Raw genomic sequence first — 12,890 nt, forward strand, 5'->3', positions numbered from 1 at the left:
CAAAAGCTTTTAAGTTTCATTAGGTCCCATTTGTTTATTTTTGTTTTTATTTCCCTTACTCTAGGAGGTGGATCAAAAAAGATCTTGCTGTGATTTATGTCAGAGTGTTCTTCCTATGTTTTCCTCTAAGAGTTTTATAGTGTCTGGTTTTACAATTAGGCCTCTAATCCATTTTGAGTTTATTTTTGTATATGGTGTTAGGGAGTGTTCTAATTTCATTCTTTTACATGTAGCTGTCCAGTTTTCCCAGCACCATTTATTGAAGAGACTGTCTTTTCCTCCATTGTATATCCCTGCCTCCTTTGTCATAGATTAGTTGACCATAGGTGCGTGAGTTCACCTCTGGGCTTTCTATCTTGTTCCATTGATCTGTGTTTCTGTTTTTGTGCCAGTGCCATATTGTCTTGATTACTGTAGCTTTGTATTGTAGTCTGAATACAGGGAGTCTGATTGCTCCAGCTCCATTTTTTTCCCTCAAGACTGCTTTGGCTATTTGGGGTCTTTTGTGTCTCCATAAAACTTTTAAGATTGTTTTTCTAGTTCCGTAAAAAATGCCATTGGTAATTCGATAGGGATTGCATTGAATCTGTAGATTGCTTTGGGTAGTTATAGTCATTTTCACAGTATTGATTCTTTCAATCCAAGAACATGGTATATCTCTCCATCTGTTTGTTCATCTTTAATTTCTTTCATCAGTGTATTATAGATTTTTGCATACAGGTCTTTTGTCTCCCTAGGTAGGTTTATTACTAGGTATTTTATTCTTTTTGTTGCAATGGTAAATGGGATTGTTTCCTTAATTTCTCTTTCTGATCTTTTGTTGTTAGTGTACAGGAATGCAAGAGATTTCTGTGCATTAATTTTGTATCCTGCAACTTTACCAGATACATTGATTAGCTCTAGTAGTTTTCTGGTGGCATCTTTAAGATTTTCTATGTATAGTATCATGTCATTTGCAAACAGTGACAGCTTTACTTCTACTTTTCCGATATGGACTCCTTTTATTTCTTTTTCTTCTCTGATTGCTGTGGCTAGGACTTCCAAAACTATGTTGAGTAGTAGTGGTGAGAGTGGACATCCTTGTCTTGTTCCTGATCTTAGAGGAAATGCTTTCAGTTTTTCAACATTGAGAATCATGTTTGCTGTGGGTTTGTCATATATGACCTTTATTATGTTGAGGTAGGCTGCCTCTAGGCCCACTTTCTGGAGACTTTTTGTCATAAATGAGTGTTGAATTTTGTCAAAAGCTTTTTCTGCATCTATTGAGAAGATCATATGGTTTTTCTTCCTCAGTTTGTTAATATGGTGTTTCATATTGATTGATTTGTGTATACTGAAGAATCCTTGCATCCCTGGGATAAATCCCACTTGATCATGGTGTATGATCCTTTTAATGTGTTGTTGGATTCTGTTTGCTAGTATTTTGTTGAGGATTTTTGCATCTATATTCATCAGTGATACTGGTCTGTAATTTTCTCTTTTTGTAATATCTTTGTCTGGTTTTGGTATCAGGGTGATGTTGGCCTCATAGAATGAGTTTGGGAGTGTTCCTTCCACTGCAATTTTTTGGAAGAGTTTGAGAAGGAGGGGTGTTAGCTGTTCTCTAAATGTTTGATAGAATTCACCTGTGCAGCCATCTGGTCCTGGACTTTTGTTTGTTGGAAGATTTGTAATCACAGTTTCAATTTCATTACTTGTGATTGGTCTGTTCATATTTTCTATTTCTTCCTGGTTCAATCTTGGAAGGTTATACCTTTCTGAGTGTTTGTTCATTTCTTCCAGGTTGTCCATTTTATTGGCATAAGAGTTGCTTGTAATAGTCTCTTAGGATGCTTTGTATTTCTGTGGTGTCTGTTGTCACCTCTCCTTCATTTCTAATTTTAATGATTGAGTCCTCTCCCTCTTTTTCTTGATGAGTCTGGCTAATGGTTTATAAATTTTGTTTATCTTCTTAAAGAACCAGATTTTAGTTTTATTCATCTTTGCTGTTATTTTCTTTGTTTCTATTTCAGTTATTTCTGCTCTGATTTTTATGATTTCTTTCCTTCTACTAATTTTAGGTTTTGTTTGTTCTTCTTCCTCTGATTCCTTTAGGTGTAAGGTGAGATTGTTTATTTGAGATGTTTGTTGTTTCTTGAGGTAGGATTGTATTGCTATAAACTTCCCTCTTAGAACTGCTTTTGCTGAATCCCATAGGTTTTGGATTGTCGTGTTTTCATTTTCATTTGTCTCTAGATATTTTTTGATTTCTTTTTTGATTTCTTCAATGATCTCTTGGTTGTTTAGTAATGTAGTGTTTAGCCTCCATGTGTTTGTGTTTTTTACGTTTTTTCCTCTGTAATTCAGTTCTAATCTCACAGCGTTGTAGTCAGAAAAGATGCTTGATATGATTTCAATTTTCTTAAATTTACTGAGGCTTGATTTGTGACCCAGGATGTGATCTATCTGGCAGAATGTTCTGTGCACACTAGAAAAGAAAGTGTTATCTGCTGTTTTTGGATGGAATGTCCTATAAATATCAATTTAATCTATCTTGTCTATTATGCCATATAAAGCTTCTGTTTCCTTACTTATTTTCATTTTGGATGATCTGTCTATTGGTGTAAGTGAGGTGTTAAAGTCCCCCACTGTTATTGTGTTACTGTCGACTTTGTCTTTTACAGCTGTTAGCAGTTGCCTTATGTATTGAGGTGCTCCTATGTTGGGTGCATATATATTTATAATTGTTATATCTTCTTCTTGGATTGATCCCTTGATCATTATGTAGTGTCCTTCCTTGTCTTTTGTAACATTCTTTATTTTAAAGTCCATTTTATCTGATATGAGTATTGCTGCTCCAGCTTTCTTTTGACTTGCATTTGCATGGAATACCTTTTTCCATCCCATCACTTTCAGTCTTTATTTGTCCCTAGGTCTGAAGTGGGTCTCTTGTAGACAGCCTATATATGGGTCTTGTTTTTGTATCCATTCAGCAAGCCTGTGTCTTTTGGTTGGAGCACTTATTCCATTCACGTTTAAGGTAATTATTGATATATATCTTCCTATGACCATTTTCTTAATTGTTTTGGGGTTTTTTTTTGGTAGGTTCTTTTCTTTCCTTGTGTTTCCAAGTTAGAGAAGTTCCTTTAGCATTTGTTGTAGAGCTGGTTTGGTGGTGCTGAATTCTCTTAGCTTTTGCTTGTCTGTAAAGCTTTTGATTTCTCCATCGACTCTGAATGATATCCTTGGTGGGCAGAGTAATCTTGGTTGTAGGTTCTTCCCTTTCATCACTTTAAGTATATCATGCCACTCCCTTCTGGCTTCTAGAGTTTCTGCTGAGAAATCAGCTGTTAACCATATGGGAGTTCCCTTGTATGTTATTTGTCATTTTGCCCTTGCTGCTTTTAATAATTTTTCTTTGTCTTTAATTTTTGCTAATTTGATTACTGTGTGTCTCGGCATGTTTCTCCTTGGCTTAATCTTATATGGGACTCTCTGCACTTCGTGGACTTGGGTGGCTATTTCCTTTCCCATGTTAGGGAAGTTTTTGACTATAATCTCTTCAAATATTTTCTCGTGTCCTTCCTCTCTCTCTTCTCCATTGGGACCCCTATAATGCGAATGTTGTTGCATTTAATGTTGTCCCAGTGGTTTCTTAGGCTGTCTTCATTTATTTTCATTCTTTTTTCTTTATTGTCTTCCGAGCAGTGAATGCCTCCATTCTGTCTTCCAGGTCACTTATCCGTTCTTTTGCCTCAGTTATTCTGCTATTCATTCCTTCTACTGTAGTTTTCATTTCAGTTATTGTATTGTTCATCTCTGTTTATTTGTTCTTTAATTCTTCTAGGTCTTTGTTAAACATTTCTTGCATCTTCTCGATCTTTGCCTCCATTCTTTTTCTGAGTTCCTGGATCATCTTCACTCTCATTATTCTGAATTCTTTTTCTGGAAGCTTGCCTATTTCCACTTCATTTAGTTATTTTTCTGGGATTCTGTCTTTTTCCTTCATCTGGTATAGCCCTCTGCCTTTTCACCTTGTCTGTCTTTCTGTGAATGTGGTTTTCGTTCCACTGGTTGCAGGGTTGTAGTTCTTCTTGCTTCTGCTGTGTGTCCTCTGGTGGATGAGGCTATATCTACAGGGCTGGTGCACGTGTCCTGATGGGAGGGAATGGTGGTGGGTAGAACTGGGTGTTGCTCTGGTGGGCTGAGCTCAGTAAAAGTTTAATCCACTTGATTGCTGATGGGTGGGGCTGGGTTCTCTCCCTGTTTGTTGTTTGGCCTGAGGCAACCCAACACTGGAGCCTACCCAGGCTCTTTGGTGGGGCTAATGGCGGAGTCTGGGAGGGCTCACACCAAGGAGTACTTCCTGGAACTGCTGCTGCCAGTGTCCTTGTCCCCTCTGTGAGCTACAGCCACCCCCTCACCTCTGCAGGAGACCCTCCAACAGTAGCAGGTAGGTCTGGTTCAGTCTCCCCTGGGTTCACTGCTCCTTCCCCTGGGTCCCGATGTGCACACAACTTTGTGTGTGACCTCCAAGGGTGGAATCTCTGTTTCCCCCAGTCCTGTCGAAGTCCTGCAATCAAATCCCACTAGACTTCAAAGTTTGATTCTCTTGGAGTTCCTCCACCCGTTGCTGGGCCCCCAGGTTGGGAAGCCTGATATGGGGCTCAGAACCTTCACTCTAGTGGGTGGACTTATGTGGTATAAGTGTTCTCCAGTCTGTGAGTCACCCACCCAGCAGTTATGGGATTTGATTTTGCTGTGATTGCATCCCTCCCTCTGTCTCATTGTGGCTCCTCCTTTGTCTTTGGAGGTGGGGTATCTTTTTTGGTGAGTACCAGTGTCTTCCTGTCAATTATTGTCTAGCAGCTAGTTGTGATTCTGGTGTTCTCAAAAGAGGGAGTGAAAGCATGTCCTCTACTCCGCCCTCTTGGTTCAGACTCCTCTAATATACTTTTCTAATAGATATTTCCCTAGTAGGAAGTGTGCCTAGGTTTTACCAACTTTCCAAGTTTTTGGTGTTTGATGAAAAAACTCTTATGTGAACTGGTTGGCTTGACTTTAAGATCTGTGCTTTTCAGAAATTAATTTAAACAAATAATGCTGTTGATAATATCCCAAATTTAACTCTTTCAAAGCCATTATTGTCGAATTTTGGAACTGAACTAATCTAAATACTTTAAACCAATTATCTCCATTCAAATGGTGTCTATGGTCTCCAAAATTCATTTAAAGATTTGTTGTAATATTGAACTTTGCAAAGAATAAATCAAAAATCAGATGTTTAGAATTCTAAATATAGTGTTATTAAAAAAAAATTAATCCCCCCCAAAACCTGGCCTAGCCTATGTTGCAGCTCAATTTTAATTTTTATGATTTAACTGTGCATCTGTGTTTCTAGCAAATGAAATCATATATATGTTTGGAAATCAAGTACTTTAAAAAATATATATTTTATTTTTAGACGATGTTTTAGTTTCACATTCACAGCAAAATTGAGCAGAAGGTACAGAGATTTCTCATATACCTGCTGCCCCCAAGTATACCTAGCATCCCTCACTATCAAGATCCTGCCCCAGAGCTGTACATTTGTTAAAATTGATGAACCAAAAGTGACATATCAGTATAACTCAAAGTCCATAGTTTACATTCGGGTTCGTTTTTGGGTGCTGTACATTCTATGGGTTTACCAAATGTATAATTGTAGTATTCTCTATTATAGTATCATACAGATAGTTTCTTTTTTAATTTTTAATTAAAATTATTTTGCATTTAAATTTGTAATACAAGTTTTAAAGATTACTTTCCATTTACAGTTATTACAAAATATTTGATGTATTCCCCATGTTGTACAATACATCCTTGAGCCTATCTTACACCCAGTAATTTGTACCTCCCTCTCCTCCAGCCATCTTTTGCCCCTCTCCCACTTGTAACTGCTAATTTGTTCTCTATATCTTTGAGTCTGCTTATTTTTTGTTATATTCACTAGTTTGTTGTATTTCTAAAATTCCCCATATAAGTGATATCATACAGTATTTATCTTTTTCTGTTTGACTTATTTCACTTAGCATAATGCCCTCCAAGTCCATCCATGTTGCTACAAATGGCAGAATTTTTTCTTTTTCATGACTGAGTAGTATTCCATCTTCTTTATCCATTCATCTGTTGATGGACACTCAGGTTGCTTCCATATCTTGGCAAGTATAAATAGTGCAGCTATGAACATTAAGGTGTATGTCTCTTCTCAAATTAGTGTTTTCTTTTTTCTTTTTTGGATGTGTACCTAAAAGTGAAATTGCTGGGTCATATGGTAGGTCTATTTTTAGTTTTTTTTTTTTTTTTTTTTTTTTTGCAGTACGCGGGCCTCTCACTGTTGTGGCCTCTCCTGTTGTGGGGCACAGGCTCCGGACGCGCTGGCTCAGCGGCCATGGCTCACGGGCCCAGCCGCTCTGCGGCACATGGGATCTTCCCGGACCGGGGCATGAACCCGTGTCCCCTGCATCGGCAGGTGGACTCTCAACCACTGCGCCACCACGGAAGCCCTATTTTTAGTTTTTTGAGAAACCTCCATATTGTTTTCCACAGTGGCTGCACCAATTTACATTCTCACGAACAGTATCCCTTTTCTCCACATTCTCACCAACATTTGTTGTTTTCTTTTTGATGACAGCCATTCTGACAGATATGAGGAGATACCTCATTGTGGTTTTGATTAAGCATTTCCCTAGTGATTAGCAGCGTTGAGCATCTTTTCATGTGCCTGTTGGCCATCTGCATTTCCTCTTTGGAAAAGGTCCATTCAATTCTTCTGCCCATATTTAAATTGGGTCATTTGTTTCTCTTATCTTGAGTTGAATGAGCTATTTATATATGTTGGATATTAATCCCTTATTGATCATAACATTTTCAAATATTGGGTTGGCCAAAAAGTTCGTTTGGGTTAAACCTGAATGAACTTTTTGGCCAACCCATTTTCTCCCATTCAGTAGGCTGTTTTTTTGTTTTGTTGATGGTTTCCTTTGCTGTGCAAAAGCTTTTAAGTTTAATTAGGTCCCATTTGTTTATTTTTTGCTTTTATTTCCTTTACTTTAGGAGACAGATCCAATAAAATATTGCTGTGATTTATGTCAAAGTGTGTTCTGCCTATATTTTCCTCTAGGAGTTTAATGGTATTCAGTCTTACATTTAGGTCTTTAATCTGTTTTGTGTTTATTTTTGTACAAGGTGTTAGAGAATGTTCTAATTTCATTCTTTTACATTTAGCTGTCCAGTTTTCCCAGAACCACTTATTGAAGAGACTGTCTTTTCTTCATTGTAGATTCTTGCCTCCTTTGTTGTAGATTAATTGACCATAATTGTGTGGGTTTAATTCCAGGCTCTCTATTCTGTTCTGTTGATCTATGTGTCTGTTTTTGTGCCAGTACCATACTATTTAGATGACTGTAGCTTTGTACTGTAGTCTGAAGTCAGTGTGACTACTTCAGCTCTGTTCTTTCTCAAGATTGTTTTGGCTATTTGGGGTCTTATGTGTTCCATACAAATTTTAAGATCATTTGTTCTAGTTCTGTGAAAAATGTCATGTAATTTGAGAGGGATTGCATTGAATCTGTAGATTGCCTTGGTAGTATGGTCATTTTGACAATATTGATTCTTCCAATCCAAGAACATGGTATATCTTTCCATCTGTTTGTGTCATCTATAATTTCTTTCATCAGTGTCTTATGGGTTTTGGAGTACAGGTCTTTTGCCTCCTTAGGTAGGTTTATTCCTAGATATTTTATTCTTTTTGATGTGATGGTATATGGAATTGTTTCCTTAATTTCCCTTTCTGATCTTTTGTTAGAGTATAGAAATGCAACATATTTCTGTATATTAATTTTGTATCCTGCAACCTTACCAAATTCCTCAATGAGCTCTAATAGTTTTCTGGTGGCATCTTTAGGATTTTCTATGTATAGTATCATGTCATCTGCAAACAGTGACAATTTTACTTCTCCCTTTCCCATTTGTATTCCTTTTATTTCTTTTTCTTCTTTGATTGCCGTGGCTAGGACTTCCAAAACTATGTTGAATAAAAGTGGTGAGAGTGGACATCCTTATCTTTTTCCTCATCGTAGAGGAAATGTTTTCAGCTTTTCACCGTTGAGTATGAAGTTAGCTATGGGTTTGCCACATATGGCCTTTATTATGTTCAGGTATGTTCCCTCTGTGCCCAATTTCTAGAGAATTTCTATCATAAATGGATGTTGAATTTTGTCAAAAGCTTTTTCTGCATCTACTGAGATCATCATATGGTTTTTATTCTTCAATTTGTTAAGGTAGTTTATCACCTTGATTGATTTGCAGATATTGAAAAATACTTGCATCCCTTTAATAAATCCCACTTGATCATGGTATATGATCTTTTTTAATGTATTGTTGTATTCCGTTTGCTAGTATTTTGTTGAGGATTTTTACATTTATGTTCATCATTGACATTGGCTTGTAATTTTCTTTTTTTGTGATACATTTGTCTGGTTTAGGTATCAAAGTGATGCTACCTTGTAGAATGAGTTTGGGAGTTTTCCTCCCTATGCAAGTTATTTGGAATAGTTTCAGAAGGATAGGTGTTAACTCTTCTCTAAATATTTGGTAGAATTCACTTGTGAAGCCATCTGGTCCTGGATTTTTGTTTTGTTGGGAGTTTTTAAATTACTGATGCAATTTCGTTAATGGTAATTGGTCTATTCATATTTTCTATTTCTTCCCAGTTCAGTCTTATAAGATTGTATCAATACCTTTCTAAGAATTTGTCCATTTCTTCTAGGTTGTCCATTTTATGGGTTTATAGTTGTTTGTAGTAGTCTCTTATTATGCTTTGTATATTTCTGGTGTTGACTGTAACTTCTCCATTTTCATTTCTGATTTTATTGATCTGGGCCCTCTCCCTTTCTTTCTTGATGGGTTTGGCTAAAGGATTATCTGTTTTATTTATCTTTCCAAAGAACCAACTTTTAGCTTAATCTCTATTCCATTTATTTCTGCTCTGATTTTTATGATTTTTTTCCATCTACTAACTTCGGGTTTTGTTTGTTCTTCTCAGGTTGCTTTAGGTATAAGGTTAAGTTGTTTATTTGAGGTGTTTCTCGTTTCCTGAGGTAAGCTTTTATCGCTATCAACTTCCCTCTTAGAACTGCTTTTGCTGCATCCCATAGGTTTTGGATCATGGAGTTTTCATGTTCATTTGTCTCTATATTTTTAATTTTCTTTTTAGTTTCTTCAATGATCCATTTATTGTTTAATAGCATATTGTTTAGATTCCACGTGTTTGTATTTTTTTCAGTTTTTTTCTTGTTGATTTCTAGTCTCATAACACTGTGGTCAGAAAATATGCTTGATGCAATTTCAATTTTCTTAAATTTACTGAGACTTGTTTTATGGCCTAGCATGTGATCTGTCTTGGAGAATGTTCCATGTGCACTTGAAAAGAATGTGTATTCAGCTGTTTTCTGATGGAATGCTCTATAAATATCAATTAAGGCCATTTAGTCTAATGTGTTATTTAAGGCCTGTGTTTCCTTTTTGATTTTTTGTCTGGATGATCCGTCCATTGATGTAAATGGAGTGTTAAAGTTCCCACTATTATCGTGTTACTGTCGATTTCTCCTTTTATGTTTGTTAATAATTTTCTTATATATTGAGGTGCTCCTATTTTGGGTGCATATATATTTACAGTTGTTACATCTTCTTCTTGGATTGATCCCTTGATCATTATGTAGTGTCTTTCTTTATCTCTAATAACAGTCTTTATTTTTTATTTTTTATTTTTTACTTTTTTGCAGTACCTGGGCCTCTCACTGTTGTGGCCTCTCCTGTTGCAGAGCACAGGCTCCGGACGCGCAGGCTCAGTGGCCATGGCTCATGGGCCCAGCCGCTCCATGGCATGTGGGATCTTCCCAGACCAGGGCACGAACCCGTATCCCCTGCATCAGCAGGCAGACTCTCAACCACTGCGCCACCAGGGAAGCCCCAGTCTTTATTTTAAAGTCTATTTTGTCTGATGTAAATATTGCTCCTCCAGCTCTCTTTTGATTTCCATTGCATGGAATAACTTTTTCCATCCCCTCACTTTCAGTCTGTATGTGTCTCTAGATCTGAAGTGAGTCTCGTAGGCAGCATATATAGGGGTCTTGTCTTTGTATCCATTCAGCTGCTCTCTATCTTTTGGTTGGAGCATTCAGTCCGTATACATTTAAAGTAATTATTGGTATGTATGTTCTTATCGCCATTTTGTTAATTGTTTTGGATTTGTTTTTGTAGGTCTTTTTCCCCCTTTTTTTCTTCTTTAGTTCTCTTGTGATTTGATGTCTATTTTTAGTATTATGTTTGGATTCCTTATTCTTTTTTGTGTGTACATCTATTACCTTTAGTTTGTAGTTACTATGAGGTTTTTGTATACATATATATATATATATACACACACACACACACACACATATATATATGTATATATAATTGTTTTAAGTTGCTGAACTCTTAATTTCAAATGCATTTTAAAACCTTGAACTTGTACTCCCCTCCCCTCATTATTACTGTTTTTGATGTCATATTTTACATGTGATTGTTTGGTGTATTCTTTAACTGCTTATTGTGGATGTAGACAATTTTACTACTTTTGTCTTTTAACCTCCCTACTAGCTTTGTGTGTGGATGATTTCCTACCTTTACTGTGTGTTTGCCTTTACCAGTGCAATTTTTCATTTTATAATTTTCTTGTTTCTAGTTGTGGCCTTTTATCCTTTTCACTTAGAGAAGTTCCTTTAACATTTTTTGCAAAGCTTGGTTTGGTGGTACTGAACTGTTTTAGCTTTTGCTTGTCTGTAATGCTTTTGATTTCTTCATGAAATCTGAACAAGAGCCTTGCTGTGTATTCTTTGCTGTAGGTTTCTTCCTTTCATCACTTTAAATATAATGTGACATTCCCTTATGGCCTGCAGAGTTTCTGGTGAAAAATCAGCTGATAGCCTTATGCGAGTTCTCTTGTATGTTATTTGTTGCTTTTCCCTTCCTGCTTTTAATATTTTCTCTTTACCTTTAATTTTTGTCATTTTAATTACAATGTGTCCTCGTGCATTCCTCTTTGGGGCATCCTGTATGGGACTCAGCATGTTCTTGACTTGGGTGACTGTTTCCTTTTCAAGGTTAGGAAAGTTTTTACCTAATAATAGTAATAATAATATAATAATATATATTATTATATATAATTATAATAATATGATAATAATTACTACTATATTTGTCTACAAATATTTTTTCAGTTCCTTTCTCTCTCTCTTCTCCCTCTGGGACCCTTATAATGCAAATATTAATGCACTTGAAGTTGTCTCAGAGACTTCTTAAACTGTCCTAATTTGTTTTTATTCTTTTTTCTTTTCACTGGCAGTGATTCCCACTACTCTGTCTTTCTGCTCACTGATCCATTTCTCAGTATCATTTAGTCTGATATTCCTGACGAAATGATAGGAATTGTTCCTTTTAGTGTATTTTGCATTTCACTTATTGTATTCTTCATCTCTGTTTGGTTATTCTTTAAATTTTCTCTTTGTTAAAAATTTCTAACTTCTCATTCTCTGCATGTATTCTTCTCCCGAGTTCTTTGATTATCTTTATAGTCATTATTCAGAACTCTTTCTCAAATAGATTGCCTATCTTTACTTCACTTAGTTCTTTTTCTGGGGTTTTATCTTGTTCCTTTGTCTGGAACATGCTCCTCTGCCACCTCATTTTATCTAAGTTGCTATTTGTATTTTTATGTATGTGGTAGGTCAGTTATGTTTCTCAACCTTGGAGAAGTGGCCTTCTGTAGGAGACTTCTTATGTGTCCCAGCAGTGTACTCCACTTTCATCACCCAAGCTATACGCTTGGGGTTCCCCTAAGAGGGCTGCATATATCCTTCTGTTGTGGTGGGCTGACCATGTGTGCGGTCTGGTAGGCTTGGTTGGCCCCTAGCCTGGTTGTTTGTCAGGTCCTGACTTGTGCAAATGCTGCTGGCTGCTGTTTAGTGGGGCCTGGCCAGGAGGCAGCTGGTTGAAGAACTGTAGAGGGCCCCAGGGTTAGTGCTGCCTCACTGATGGGTGTATTCAGGGCCCCTGAGACCGTGGAGCTGTTGCCCACCTACTGGAGGGTGAAGCCAGGTCCTGGGGTTTGTGCCAGACTACTGGCAGGCACAGCTGTTTCCTGGAGTCTGGCTGTGGGGCTCAGGGATCCCAGAGCTCGTTCCAAATCATTTGTGGTGAGGGGGCTGGTTTCTGACACAGTTGGATATGAAGTCTGGGGTGTCCCAAAGCTTGTGCTGGCCTGCTAGTGGACAGGGCCAGGACCCAGCTGGTTTCAGATTAGGGTTTGGCCTGCTGTAGGTGGGCTGGATCCACAGGCTGCAGAATTATAGTTTTCTGGTATCTGATGTCTGCCCCCTGGTGGGTGAGGCTGGTCCAGACGCTAGTGCAGGCTTTCTGGAGGGAAGGGCCAGTGCCTGCCCAGTGGTGGGTGGAGATTGGTCTTGAACCTGTGGTGGGTGAGCTGTGTCTAGGGGCAGTCTAGAGGCTGCTGTGTACTCAGAAAGTCTTTTTTTTTTTTTGTGGAACATGGGTCTCTCACTGTTGTGGCCTCTCCCGTTGTGGAGCACAGGCTCCAGATGCACAGGCTTAGTGGCCATGGCCCACGGGCCTAGCTGCTCCATGGCATGTGGGATCCTCCTGGACCGGGGCACAAACTTGTGTCCCCTGAATCCGCAGGTGGACTCTCAACTACTGCGCCACCAGGGAAGCCTTCAGGAAGTCTTTAGGCAGCCTGTCTGCTGATGGGTGGGGCTGTGTCTCCACCCAGTTTTTTGTTTGGCCTGAGGCGTCCCAGCACTGGTGCCTACAGG

This window comes from Mesoplodon mirus (genome assembly GCF_964341445.2).
Source record: "Mesoplodon mirus genome assembly, chromosome: 4".
Lineage (NCBI taxonomy): Eukaryota > Metazoa > Chordata > Mammalia > Artiodactyla > Ziphiidae > Mesoplodon > Mesoplodon mirus.